This window comes from Myotis nattereri (assembly GCF_964212035.1).
Source record: "Myotis nattereri genome assembly, chromosome: X".
Taxonomy (NCBI): Eukaryota; Metazoa; Chordata; class Mammalia; order Chiroptera; family Vespertilionidae; genus Myotis; species Myotis nattereri.
Window position 1 is genome coordinate 123,738,355 of NC_138078.1, and position 12,534 is coordinate 123,750,888.

The window sequence follows — 12,534 nt, forward strand, 5'->3', positions numbered from 1 at the left end:
TGGTTTTTGGTACAGTATGTAGTTGTAGAAAATGTAACTGGTACAGTTCACATGAGAATCCAGTATAGAAAAAATTCCTGGTACCATAAGAAATAACTAAGTTTCCAAACTCAGACATATCTCCTACTGTTGGGAGGTTTTGGACTCCTACTTGCCTAGGCAACCTTTGGGCTCCATATTCCTCAGACCTTGTATTCTGTGTCATAAGGTATTCTTTTACAAAGTAGGCGTATTGCTTTGTTTTGTTCTTGCATCATTTAATGCGTATTTATTTTCTCTCCAATTATATTATAAGCTACACCCTGGCAGTGTTTCCTCATCCCTAAAATGGGTACAAGACTCATTGGCCTACCCTTTTAATAGTTTACTAGGCTGTTAAAAGATTCTAATGTGGTAATATTTATAGCATATGTGATAAGGTAAGTATAGGATGCTCTTCAAATATAAGGTCTATTTTATTATTACAATTTTAAAAGCCTATACACTGTACTATTTAGGTATGTGTGTTTGAGACTCCACATTTGGGATCAAAGCCTTTATTGTGAATTCCTGGGCACATGCTTTTAATCATGGTTTCCCAAATTTGCCAGAAGATAAGAATCACTAGGAGCTCTTGTTAAAACATATTCCCAGAGTCTACCCTAGACCTACTGAATAAAAATTTCCAGGTAAGATTCAGCTCCAACAATTCTAAAGTGTAGATTTGCCCATATCACCAGCTGGATGTCCTACAATTCAACTAGATTTTTTTTAAAATATATTTTATTGATTTTTTTACAGAGAGGAAGGGAGAGGGATAGAGAGTTAGAAACATTAATCAGCTGCCTCCTGCACACCTCCTACTGGGGATTTTCCCGCAACCAAGGTACATGCCCTTGACTGGAATCGAACCTGGGACCTTTCAGTCTGCAGGCCGATGCTCTATCCACTGAGCAAAACCGGTCAGGGAATCAACTAGATTTTTAAATGACAGTTTACATTCATATTAATTTTATGTCTGTAATAAAGTGTTACCCCCAATATTTTCAGTACCCACCTGACACCATACATAGTTATTACAATATTATTGACTATATTCCCTATACCAGTGATGGCGAACCTATGACACGCGTGTCAGAGGTGACATGTGAACTCATTGTTTTGGTTGATTTTTCTTTGTTAAATGGCATTTAAATATATAAGATAAATATCAAAAATATAAATCTTTGTTTTACTATGGTTGCAAAGATAAAAAAATGTCTATATGTGACACGGCACCAGAGTTAAGTTAGGGTTTTTCAAAATGCTGAGACGCCAAGCTCAAAAGGTTTGCCATCACTGCCCTATACTGTATTTTACATCCCTGTGACTATTTTGTAAGTACCAATTTTTATATCGTAATCCTTCACATTTTTCACCAAGCCTCCCAACCATCCTCTCCTCTGACAACCATCAATCTGTTCTCTGCATCTACTAGTTTGTTTCTGTTTTGTTTGTTCATTTATTTTGCTGTTTAGATTTCACATTTAAGTGAAAACATATGGTACTTGTCTTTCTCTGGCTTACTTCACTGAGCATAACACCCTCTAGGTCCATCCATGTCTGTAGCAAATGGTAAGGTTTCATTCTTTTTTATGTCTGAGTAATATTCCATTGTATATACGTACCACAGCTTTACCCACTCATCTATTGCTGGGCACTTGGGTTGCTTCCATAGTTTGACTACTGTAACCAACACTGCTTGAACACAGCACTACATGTATTCTATCAAATTAGTGTTTGGGGTTTCTTCAGATATATATCCAGAAGTGGAATCACTGGGTCCAATTCACCCAGAGGTAAAAGACTCACTCCCACAGGACTGCCCTCCAGATGACAGTTGCAAGTCCAGGTTGTTACCTGTACTGTACTTCTGAATTATTGGCTATAAATCAGAGATTCACACAACCTCCTCCTTGGGTTTGATTAATTTGCTTGAGTGGCTCACAGGATTCAGGACACCAGCTTACTCACTAAATTACTGGTTTATTATGAAGGATATTAAAGTATATGAATCAACAACCAGAAGAAGAGACACATAGGTGAGGTCCCAAACAAAGAAGCTTTTGTCTCCATAGATTTTGAGGCCCAGCATGGCAGTACGTGGAAAAATTCTGGTTCACCAAACTGGAAGCTCTTTAAACCTTGTTGTTGTTTTATTTGTTTTTTTTTTTTAATATATTTTTATTGATTTCAGAGAGGAAGGGAGAGGGAGAGGGAGATAGAAACATCAATGATGAGAGAGAATCATTGATCAGCTGCTTTCAGCATGCCTCCTACTGCAGATTGAGCCCACAATCAAGGCATGTGCCCTTGATGGGAATCGAACCTAGAACCCTTCAGTCCGAAGGCCAATACTCTATCCACTGAGCCAAATCAGCTAGGGCTAAACCTTGTTTTTGAGTTTTTATGAAGGCTTCATTACATAGACATGATTGATGAAATCATTGACCACAGTGATTGATTACCTCTAACCCCTTCCCCCTCCCCAGAGGTAAGGGGTGGGGTGGGACTAAAAGTTCCAACCTTTAAATTATATGGTTGGTTCAACCAGGGAATTGGCAACCAGCTACCCCATCCTTAGGTGGGGTACAAAAGTCATTTCATTAACATAAACTCAGGTGTGGTTGAAAAAGGGTTATGAATATCCAGACACCTTTGTCTGCTCTTATCACTTAGGAAGTTCCAAGGGTTTTAGGAGCTCTGTGCCAGAAACACGGGAAAGATCAAATATATACTTATTATAAATCACAATATCACACCAGAAGAAGAAAAAAGATCAAACGTATAATTAAGAATGACACCAGGTGTCATTCATATTCTCAGGCAAGTCTGGGACACTGCTGTTTCCAATTATTCACATATCAGGAAAAATTAATTTAGCATTCTTTCTGGGAAAGGCCTTTTAGGTAAAGAGAAAAATTTTTAAATGAAACAGAACTTGGGAGGAGGCTCCAGAGGGGCAACAAACTTCAGTCTGCGTCACAATTGTGCCTGCAACTAGTACTAATATACGCAAAACCTTCCCCTTGAATTACCTTGTCCTTGCTCTGAACTCTCAGAAACTCGCTTGAGGTTATATGGCTTGCAGCTAATCTGATTTACTAGCCAAAGTGTTTAACAGGGGTCTTTACTGCCTCAATCCAATTGGTGATTTCCCAGGTTTTGAGACCAACACTCCCTTTAGATCCCTCTCTTCAGAGTTCCCTCAGCTCTCTAGGCAGACTTCTTTCACAGCAGTTAAACCCTGTATAGACATGGTCTTCCTGTTTGTCTCTGAGGTGGTAAGGGCTGGACTTGAGCTTATCTACTCTTGCATTCCCAAGAAAGGGCATTGTGCCTGATGTATTGTAGGTGCTGATGTTGAGCTGCCCTGTGAAATTGGTTGTTGTCTGCCTCACCTACTTGACTGGGAGCTCATTGAGGCCAACTACAGTTCAACTTTGTATCTCTATGTCTTAGCCCAGGGGTCCTCAAACTACGGCCCGCGGGCCACATGCAAATACAAATATTGTATTTGTTCCCATTTTGTTTTTTTACTTCAAAATAAGATATGTGCAGTGTGCATAGGACTTTGTTCATAGTTTTTTTTTTAAACTATAGTCCGGCCCTCCAACGGTCTGAGGGACAGTGAACTGGCCCCCTGTTTAAAAAGCTTGAGGACCTCTGTCTTAGCCTCATGCCATGCACAGAATCATCAGTCAGCAAATGTTTGTTGAAGAGCTAATGGTCTTCCTTTTGGTAGAGCCCACATTTCCTACTTCTGGAGAGATGCAGTCTGCTAGGCATTGGCACTGGCCATCTTGGGATTAAAGACTCAAGGAGAATTTAGGGCTTATAGCCTTTTTAAAAAATATTTTTTTATCAAAGTTCTTAATTTTCTTATCCTTCTAGGTTCTTTCTTTTATTTCTTTTTTTAAATCTATTTTTATTGATTTCAAAGAGGGAGAAAGGATCATTTATCGGCTGCCTCCTGCACACCCTGTACTGGGGATTGAGCCTGCAACCCGGGCATGTGCTCTGACTGGGAATCGAACCATGACCTCCTGGTTCATAGGTCAACTCTCAACCACTGAAACACACTGGCCGGGCAGCTTATAGCCTTTATACAGGCATGCTACTTTGGACCTGAGCTTAGTTTGGAAGGGCCTTTGGAGAACAGTGGGGAATATTGCCTAGTTCTCCCATTACCTCTAGTCAAAGGCTGGAACTGGAAGATGTGGCTAAAACAGGCCTAAACATCAACAAGGCTTCAGCTGTATTCTTATCTGCTGACAGTGCAGACACATGGAAAATTTAGGCATACAAAGGCCAAACCTTTAATTCTAGACTGTCCAGACATATTGCATTGCCATTCTATTTTGGAAGCCTTTGCCCAGAGATTCTCTCTGCTTCATTCTTACCATTTTGGAAAGAAATAAGTAACTGAAATCAAAATTGCAGGCATTTGATGGCAGTTATAATTGCCTAGAGTACTTTTTCAAAGGTAGAAACTGATTTCCATTTTCCCACTAATTAGCTATGTGACCTTTCTTCATCAGGGCCTCAAAATTCACCCACCTGTACAATGAGATGACTGGACTACAATGAGTCTATGGCAAGCCTGGCCAGAAATTTCCATTCGAGATCTTGGAAATATACTTTCTCTTGCCCTGAATTCCCCACTAAAACTTATTGAATGAATTTCAGAAAAATTATTCTATACTCCCCCCCCCATACCTCACTACACATTTTATAACTAAAAGTTACTAAATTAATAGTTAAAACCATTTTTAATTGCCTGATAGATGTCAGTACTATGTATGAATTATTTTGTTTTATTCTTTAAATAGTGGGATCATTTTCCATGTCCCAGGAGCTTGAGGTGGCCTCAATGACACCAAGAGAAGCATATGACTTAGTGACCCTGTGAGCAGAGCTAAGAATGGTTTTTACCTTCTGTTGTGGCAACTAGGGCAACTGTACTCTTTGCACCTGTCAGGTTACAACACTGTTACACAAGGCTCTCTAGTCACTATGCTACAGAAAAGTGACTAAGACAAGGAGATGGTCTTATGCATAGTATTATGCATACTATTAAGGGAAAAGAATCAAAAGTCAGGAATTCCTTTTGAATACAGAGGACAACTGTGGGAAAAAGGATGTGAGGTAATATGGTTTACTTGAAGAAGCATGGAGCTAAGGAAACTGGGATAAGTTGCTTAACTTCTCTGAGCTTAGACTCTTCATCTGTGAAACCTTCCTTCAGATAATGGTCTGTATATAATGATGTTCATAAAGAGATTGAAACACAGAAGGCAATCTGTGCATGTTAGTTATTATTACAAAGAATCTGAGACCTGATGGAGAAAGAAATAAAGGCCATGGGCCACTGAGACTAGGCAACTTCGTTGTAACAATTCAAGGGGAGTCCACACTATCTAATGATGGTTTAGCCCAGATATCGGCTTGAGTCACCCCAAACTCCAGGTCATATCTCAGCACTCTCCAGAGGATTTCCATGCTTTTACAGTCTCATACTTCAGTGTCTCCATGCTCTCAGACACATATGCATGCTATTTTGGTTCTGTCCTGCATTAAACTCAGATGAGTTTTGCCATTTCTCACAAGAAATCCAGACACACAGGATTTTCTTAAATTGGTAACTTCACTAAAAATGTTAAGGTCCCACATTGTGCTCTGGGTAACATTCTGCTATCTTGCTGTCTTCAGCCTTTCACTCTGTTCCTTTCCAAACCTTATACTCCCTGTGACTCAACCCTTCATGAGTAACTCTTCAGTTTCTCTCATAAATAGCAGAAAAAATCTAGGATTTTGTATCTAGTAATCCAGTAGGTGCTCAATAAAATATACTAATTTGTAAAGCTTAAAACTACATTGAGACAACCTGTTGAGGGAACATGCCAAAGGGTGGCACTAAAATTTCATTAAGCATCCAAGATGTACTCGGCACACTCACCTACTAATCTACTCACTTTATAGGCACATTTGGAAGGCAGACTGGAAAACAATCTTTTTAAGGTAAGCATGTGCATGCCATAGCACATCTGGGAATGTTTCATCACAGATGATATCACTGATTGGAATGAGGAAGGCAAGGCAGGGAGACGATGCAATGACACATACTTTATATATAATTATAAGTCACTTCAACCCATGTAATTTTATACTTCGAAAGTAATGAGCCCTATAATCCAGTTTTAAGAATTTTTCCAAATGGCCACTGCAAAAGGCAGTATACTATATTTCAGTGCTGTGGTTTAAGAGCATGGATAAGAAACATTCAGATCTGGGTGAAAACCTCATCTTTGTGATTCCACAGGACCAAGGAGGTTGGAGTCCAATGCTACTCTTCTGTGGCCTAATGCAAGCCTAAGAAAATGGCAAAAAACCACATCACTACTACAGCAATTTACCAACTACAGCAATCAGCAACACAAACTGCTTCCTTTGCCTTTAGTCATCTACTAGTGCTGTGCCATTTTATCAATTCTCATGTGAGGATATTTTTCCATTGATTTTTAGGGAGAGTGGAAGAGAGAGGGAAAGACAGAAAGAAACACTGCTGTGAGAGAAACACATCAGTTGGCTGCCTCCTGTGTGAGCCCCAACCAGGCCCAAGCCAGGGAGGAGCCTGCAACCAAAGTACTTGCCCTTGACTGAAATCAAATCCGGGACCCTTTGGTCCACAGGCTGATGCTCTATCCGCTGAGCCAAACTGGCTAGGGCTAGTGCTGTGCCATTTTAGGTGAAATTGACCACAATGAAGTGATTAGTTGTAGTCATATTACCTTAAAAACCTTCATGATAAATCAGGAGACTTTAGAATTTTAGTCAGATTAAAACTGTAGAGATTATTTAGATGTAAGTATTTTATTTAGTTGGAGCAGCATCTTTAAATATTAAAGCAAGCCCTAGCCAATTTGACTCAGTAGATGGAGCATCGGCCTGCGGCTCAATGGGTCCTGGGTTCAATTCTGGTCAAGAACACGTACCTTGGTTGCAAGCTCCTCTCTGGCCCAGGTCCTGGTCAGGACTCATGCAGGAGGCAACCAGTCAATGTGTTAGGGGTAAAAATAGAATATTGGGTACTCGCTATGCTTATGGGAAATATTAACCATGCTCTGATAACATGATTGCCTTGTGTTGGTTAAAGGACATTTTGACCTGACTGGGAGTTGTACACCTCCAGGACCTGGGAGTCAACCTTGGACCTGGGAATCAATCTTGGAAACATTATCATTCAAGAACTTCCTATTATCATAGAAAGATTAACAACCTTGTTGCCCAAACAATAGAGTCCCACCCCAGCTTCCTACTTCCCCATGTAATCTTTGTCCTACCCTATATAAGCAGCTGGTTAATGGGGGGCTGCAGATTTTTGTGGATGATCTGCTGGTCACCAATACTGCCAGCAGTATTGGGATAAATGTTCATATATTATTTGACCCTGTCTCTGCTTAATTGGCTCAATTAGTGACAGGCAGCACTGACCCATTGATTGGCCGGTTACAGATGTATTTCTCTCACATTGATGTTTCTCTCTGTCTTTCCCAACTAAATTTTGTACTGTTTATAACACTTAATAATGATTTGTTATAACTGAATAAGTGCTCTGGTAAAAAGCCCCTACAATTTTAAGTAATTCCAAAGGTTAGAACTTGGATAAGTTCATTTCAAAGCTGCAATCATTTCCCTCTTAAGAGGTATGGATTTTCACACTTCTTTCGTGCAGACATTCCTTTGTTCTGAAAAACAAACAAAAAAAATGACTGAGGTGTCCTTTAGTCTAACAAAATATAAGACCAACAGTTCCTACCCACTTCACACCATCCCATCCCCCACATCCTCAGGATATGATTATCTCATGGCTTTTCTTTTTTTTTCAAACCTTAGTTGAATTTCGAAGGTCTGAGTCTGATCCCAGAGGCCAGCAGGATTACATCTAGTATAGTTTACAGGCTTATTTTCAGAGGTGTTTTCCCAACTCTAAGCCCCTCAAGTCATATATCCTCCCAGCTCCATTTGCCAAGTATACTTCTCACCATAATGCTCTGTTGCTTCTCTTGTTACCCAAAGTTCCACTCTTTTCTCAGCAAACAAAAAATTCCATCATGTGTTTTCTGGAATGGCTGCAGTATAGCTATCACATCCCTTTATATCCTCAAGACATTTTCTGAGCATATTTCCACTTCCTTACCTTAACGGAAATCTGATTTTCCTCTGATGACACCATTTCCTTTGCAGCCCTCTTGAATGGTGCCTACTTTTTCTCTCAACATCCCACATTCCATAGGCTGGAAGGTGGGGTTGCTATTCAAGTCATGACTCCCTCCTTTGAGGTTCATACTGTTTAGCTCTGTTAACACTTTCTCATATTGGTCCCTTTATTTACTGAACTTCTGGTCATTGTTCTTATCCACTGGAGGCCTTAACAACTGGATCTTAGTCTTTTTTTACCACAAGCCCTGCTGCCATCGTCCTGCGAGTCTTCAGTGTCCACATGGCCAATCCACCCATTGCCCTGGCCATTGTATCCTTGACCTCTGACTCTCTCCTCCCCTCAGTCACCCATCCCAACAGTTACACCCTAGAGATTACCCTTATAATCAACAGAAATGTATCTTAATTCAAAATTATACTTTCTGATCAAACCTACCATTATGCAATTTTCCCCTTAATTATTCCAACTACACCTGTGTTTTTTTTCAATGAAGACACTTGATTCACTGTCAACACTGATTCTGTTCCTCTTCTATGCTAAAAGAAACCTACTTTTTTCAACTATCCACCTCTTAGGGAATGTGACTTTATTCACTAGCTTAAGGGTAAATCCTGATTAATCTAAAAGGATAATTTTCAAATTGTGATTCCTACAGATGCTTTTTCAAGGACCACAAAATCAAAACTATCCTATATAATAAAGAGTTAATATGCAAATGGTCATCACACCATCACGCCATAACTGCTCAGACACTCAACACTAGGGACAGTGGAATGAGGACCAGCCAGGCTGCAACCTGGGAGAGGGACAAGCCACATGCCCCATGGTCCCCATGGTCCTGGGTGCCAGGGGCTGTGCCTGCGGCCTGAGAGAGGGACAAGCTACCTGCCCCATGGTCCCAGGTGCCTTCAGCCTGGAAAAAGCCCCCTGCCCACAGTCCTCTGCAGCTACAGCTGGCCCAGGTGAAGCCGGCCTGGGTTCTGGGTGCCTACGGCTGGCCAGAGGGAGGGAAGCCCAGGTCCCAGGTGCCTGCGACCAGCTGGAGGAGGGAATCCTGGGTCCTGGGTGTGGGGCGAGGCAGAGGTGGTTAGGGGTGATCAGGCAGGCAGACAGAGAGGTTAGGGGTGATCAGGCAAGCAGGCAGGCAGGCAGGCGAGCAATTAGGAACCAGCAGTCCCAGATTGTGAGAGGCAGTTGGACATTGCCCGAGGGGTTCCGGATTGGAGAAGGTGCAGGCCGGGCTAAGGGACCACGCCCTGCACTCTTCTCCCCACCCCCGGGGCACGAATTTCATGCACTAAGCCTCTAGTTTGTATATAATAGTCATTATTTGCCTTTTTGTTTAACTGTATGGAGATTTTTACTGATGGTACAAATGTTATGGTGGGTAAAACTGCTGGTGCAATGGGACAAGTCAAGGCAGTGGTATCAGACTGCACTAATTGTTATTGTACTTTTCATCACCACATACTTGAAGAAAGAAAAATAAAATCCAATTTTACCTCAGGGGGCAGTAAGAAGTGTTAATTTCATTAACTCTCAACCCTTGAGGAAAATCTTAATATTCTGTGTGACAAAATAGGAATTATACATAAAGCACTTCCACATTAAAAAAGTATGATGGTCGTTTCAAAAAAAATATTTAACTTACTCAGCTGAGTTACAAACTAGACTAGCTGCTTTTTTCATGGAATTCCATTTTTAAAAAACATTATTAATTTTCCCACAAAATTGGTGCTTTTATAATTAACTGTCCATGAAAAAGCTCATTTTTTTCTATAGTCTATAAAGTTTTATGAGTTACAAAAAATAACCTGAAGGAAATTATTATCTTCCTCCTTTTCTAGTAACTAATTCTGCTAAAAACATTATTTTTTCATATTTTATTGATTTCAGAGAGGAAGGGAGAGGGAGAGAATCACTGATTGGCTGCCTCCTGCATGCCCCTTACTGGGGACCGAGCCTGCAACCCAGGCATGTGCCCTTGACCAGAATCAAACCCAGGACCCTTCAGTCCACAGGTCGATGCTCTATCCACTGAGAAAAACTGGCTAGGGCTGGAACTCCATTTTTATTTAAAAGAATGATTGACAGTCCTGGCCGAGTAGCTCAGTTGGTTAGAGCATAGACCCCATATGCCAAGGTTTGGGGTTCAATTCCCGGTCAGGGCACATACAAGAATCAACTTTCAACAATAAAGATTTAAATAAAAATAATTTTAAAAAAGAATCAACCACTTAATTATGATTGTCTTTTTGATTGCTTAAAGCAATATCAAAACTGCAAAAAAAAAGAATCAACCAATGAATGCATAAATAAGTGGAACAACAAATTGATATTTCTCTCTCTGTGTTCCCCTCTCTCTCTCACAATCAACAAATAAATAAAAAATATTTTTTAAGAAAGAGTATTTGGCATTTTTTTTCATAAATAGATGAAGTGAGCCTGGCCCTTTAATAGAGCAATCTTTGATCTCAACTGCTGTCATCTGTTAAAAATGCTCCTGAGATAACAAGGAGAATCAAAAAGTGCCCATTAGATGTAGGAACATGAAGGTCCTGCCAACATTCTTGAAAGATTTCAGTAAATGGTGGGGGTGGAATACAGATGAATGTAAATCAAGAAATGAGTGGGAAGTGAAAAAAAATGGAGGCAGTGAGAATTGACAACTCTTGGGAGAAGTTTCACAATGAAGCAGGAAAAGATAGAATGATAGCTAGAGGGAGAAGTGGGGTCAAAAAAAAACCTGTTCTCAAGATGTGAAAGTCTTGAGCATGTCTAAATAATGATGGGATAGAGAAAGTACAGGGAGTAACTGAAGGTATAGAAAAGGGAATAGTGCACAAGATTCAGGCGATGAGGTTGGGATATGGATCTCAGTTTATGATGGAGGTAGTGGTGGTGGTTGTGTATGTTGGTATGTCGGCTGAGTAGAGGTGGTAGAAGTTTTAAAGAAGATGGAGAAAGTATGAAATATCATTGCAGAAAGTGGGAAAGCAAATAGACCAGAGAAACAAAGTAGTCTTGCCAGTCATTGTTGATCTCATCTATTCCCATTGCATCTACCATTTCATGTTTCTGGTTCCCAGATCTATACCTTTAGTCCATGCATTACATCTTACATCCAGGCTCACATATCTAATTGACCATTGGATATATTCACTTGAGTATCATACAGGCATTTCACTCACCATATCCAAAATCAAATTCAAGGTCTCTCCCAAACCAGGTCCATTTTTAGTGTTCCTTATCCCAGTGAATGACACTGTCCTCCATCTTGTTATGCAAGACAGAGTCCTAGGAGTCATACTTGCTTTGTCCATTTTCCTTACCTTCTCCATTCAATTAATCACCAAATTTTACTGGTTCAACTTACTTAACATATCTTAAATCTATGCAGATCATCCCATTCCTCTACTACCACCTTAGTTCAGACCAGTATGACCTTGCATCTTCCTATTTGCCTCCCCTACCATTTTATTCATTTTCCATAAGCATAATGATCTTTTTCAAAAGCAAATATGCCACATCTCTGTTTAAAAGCCATCAAAAGCTTTTCATTACCCCAGGATAAAAAATAAAACTGTAACTCTCCCTTTTCACTTCTGTGCCCACTTCCACCTTCTGTCACAGAGCTCATATGTACAATCCCCTCATCCTGCCATACTTTTATTCTCATAACACTTATCTCCTTCTAAGAGTCTATGTGGGAAACTGATATAGGGTTGAGCCTCGGACTGACCTGCTGGCAAAGTCACAAACAAGTCCCAGCTTAGAGGACTCAGTCCTCTTAGCATAATTAGGCTTGACCTTATAATACTCCCCAGATCTTACCTGGGAAGCTAATGGGCTGAGGGAAGTGCAGGGAGTGTAAACATGATCAAAACAGGTGAAACTTACAAGAACTGTAACTATGGTAACCACTGCATTGTTTACCTCAGACTATAAAAGGTCGGTTCGGACTGAGCACAGGTGGAAGTCCTTCCTCTTGAGTTGGACTTACCCTCCTGGTCCCCCAATATTTCCAAATTATGTCTTGTCTTTTCTATTTCATTTGTGTGCGGCTCCTCTTTCAGATATTGAACCCTGAACCATGCGGGACATGAAGGGAAACTTTTACGACAAGTCTATATACTTTACTGTGACTGTTGTTTATTCTCTTTCTTCCCCCTCTAGAATGAGACCCTCCTAGAAAATAAGATAAAAATAATGTATCTTTATTTTACATATAGCTATATGTGTTCTCCCCAAAATTCATATGTTGAAGTCCTAATCCCCAGTACCACAGAATG